At 44.6% G+C, this 2,500-nt stretch overlaps 4 non-coding genes across 4 annotated transcripts; all 4 read left to right on the top strand.

Annotated features, from left to right (window-relative positions):
- The first annotated feature begins 73 nt into the window (after nucleotides 1-73).
- Nucleotides 74-146, top strand: trnak-cuu. The gene has a single exon. It is a non-coding gene; the product is annotated as a tRNA-Lys (tRNA).
- Nucleotides 147-608: 462 nt separating this feature from the next.
- On the top strand, nucleotides 609-681 carry trnak-cuu. Its single transcript has one exon. It is a non-coding gene; the product is annotated as a tRNA-Lys (tRNA).
- Nucleotides 682-1,516: 835 nt separating this feature from the next.
- Nucleotides 1,517-1,589, top strand: trnak-cuu. The gene has a single exon. It is a non-coding gene; the product is annotated as a tRNA-Lys (tRNA).
- A 395-nt stretch (nucleotides 1,590-1,984) lies between these two features.
- Nucleotides 1,985-2,057, top strand: trnak-cuu. The gene has a single exon. It is a non-coding gene; the product is annotated as a tRNA-Lys (tRNA).
- Nucleotides 2,058-2,500: the final 443 nt, after the last annotated feature.

The following is a 2,500-nucleotide window of genomic DNA, read 5'->3' as shown; positions in this document are numbered from 1 at the left end:
ACTGTATGACGCTGAAAGAGTAGTTGCAGATAGTTTTTTTTCCAAAAAATGTTGCTTAAATTCCGGGGTTGTAGCCCGGCTAGCTCAGTCGGTAGAGCATGACACTCTTAATCTCAGGGTCGTGGGTTCGAGCCCCACGTTGGGCGGAGCCTTTTAGGGCAATCCAGAGACTTCTTCTCCAAGAAGAGTCTTCTTCTCCAAGAGTCTTCTTCTCCAAGAGTCTTCTTCTCCAAGAGACTTCTTCTCCAAGAAGAGTCTCATGGCCAAAAGACTCCTCCTCCAAGAAGAGTTAGAACTTCAAATCAAATGTAAACAGGTAATGCGTCCATGTTGGGATGTTGAATACCTGAAAATATGCAGACCATCAGATCGTCTGAGCTATGGTGCGTTTCCACGGACTTGCGCGGTGACTTTGCTTATTTAAGGATGATTACAGCTCACTCTGCTTGAGATGACCTCAGATGGTCTGAGGCACTTCTGGGATGTGTATTTTGAGTTTAACAGGTTTTTAACCACGACCTAACATGACAGGTCAACTGTATGACGCTGAAGGAGTAGTTGCAGATAGTTTTTTTTCCAAAAAATGTTGCTTAAATTCTGGGGTTGTAGCCCGGCTAGCTCAGTCGGTAGAGCATGAGACTCTTAATCTCAGGGTCGTGGCTTCGATCCCCACGTTGGGCGGAGCCTTTTAGGGCAATCAAGAGACTTCTTCTCCAAGAAGAGTCTCTTGGCCAAAAGACTCCTCCTCCAAGAAGAGTTAGAACTTCAAATCAAATGTAAACAGGTAATGCGTCCATGTTGGGATGTTGAATACCTGAAAATATGCAGACCATCAGATCATGTGAGTTATGGTGCGTTTCCACGGACTTGTGCGGTGACTTTGCTTATTGAAGGATTATTACATAGCCTCTTTATGTTGAGATGACTCTCAGATGGTTCGAGGTAATCTCTGGATGTAGTATTTTCTGAGTTTAACAGGCTTTTAACTACTCTAATCTAACATGACAGGTCAACTGTATGATCTGAAAGAGTACAGATAGTTTTTTTTCTCCAAAACTGCCTCACTGCCAGCCCGCTAGCTCAGCCAGAGCATGACTTCCATCTCGGTCGGGTTCGAAAGCTCCCCATCATGGAGCTCTTAGGCAACACTCTTCCAAGAAGAGTCTCTCGGCCAAAAGACTCCTCCTCCAAGAAGAGTTAGAACTTCAAATCAAATGTAAACAGGTAATGCGTCCATGTTGGGATGTTTAATACCTGAAAACATGCAGACCATCAGATCATGTGAGTTATGGTGCGTTTCCACGGACTTGCACGGTGACTTTGCTTATTTAAGGATGATTACAGCTCACTCTGCTTGAGATGACCTCAGATGGTCTGAGGCACTTCTGGGATGTGTATTTTGAGTTTAACAGGTTTTTAACCACGACCTAACATGACAGGTCAACTGTATGACGCTGAAAGAGTAGTTGCAGATAGTTTTTTTTCCAAAAAATGTTGCTTAAATTCTGGAGTTGTAGCCCGGCTAGCTCAGTCGGTAGAGCATGAGACTCTTAATCTCAGGGTCGTGGGTTCGAGGCCCACGTTGGGCGGAGCCTTTTAGGGCAATCAAGAGACTTCTTCTCCAAGAAGAGTCTCTTGGCCAAAAGACTCCTCCTCCAAGAAGAGTTAGAACTTCAAATCAAATGTAAACAGGTAATGCGTCCATGTTGGGATGTTGAATACCTGAAAATATGCAGACCATCAGATCGTCTGAGCTATGGTGCGTTTCCACGGACTTGCATGGTGACTTTGCTTATTGAAGGATGATTACAGCTCCCTATGCTGGAGATGACCTCAGATGGTCTGAGGCACTTCTGGGATGTGTATTTTGAGTTTAACAGGTTTTTAACCACAACCTAACATAACAGGTCAACTGTATGACGCTGAAAGAGCAGTTGCAGATAGTTTTTTTTCAGAAAACTGTTGCCTCAGTTTTTGTGTTGTAGCCCGGCTAGCTCAGTCGGTAGAGCATGAGACTCTTAATCTCAGGGTCGTGGGTTCGAGCCCCACGTTGGGTGGAGCCTTTTAGGGCAATCAAGAGACTTCTTCTCCAAGAAGAGTCTCTTGGCCAAAAGACTCCTCCTCCAAGAAGAGTTAGAACTTCAAATCAAATGTAAACAGGTAATGCGTCCATGTTGGGATGTTCAATACCTGAAAATATGCAGACCATCACATCGTCTGAGCTATGGTGCGTTTCCACGGACTTGCACGGTGACTTTGCTTATTGAAGGATGATTACAGCTCCCTATGCTGGAGATGACCTCAGTTGATCTGAGGCACTTCTGGGATGTGTATTTTGAGTTTAACAGGTTTTTAACCACGACCTAACGTGACAGGTCAACTGTATGACGCTGAAAGAGCAGTTGCAGATAGTTTTTTTTCCGAAAACTGTTGCCTCAATTCTTGTGTTGTAGCCCGGCTAGCTCAGTCGGTAGAGCATGAGACTCTTAATCTCAGGGTC

The sequence above is a fragment of the Solea senegalensis genome, unplaced genomic scaffold (assembly GCF_019176455.1).
Source record: "Solea senegalensis isolate Sse05_10M unplaced genomic scaffold, IFAPA_SoseM_1 scf7180000016866, whole genome shotgun sequence".
NCBI lineage: Eukaryota > Metazoa > Chordata > Actinopteri > Pleuronectiformes > Soleidae > Solea > Solea senegalensis.
Note: the sequence above shows the minus strand (reverse complement) of the source record. Positions and strands in the feature narration are given on the sequence as shown.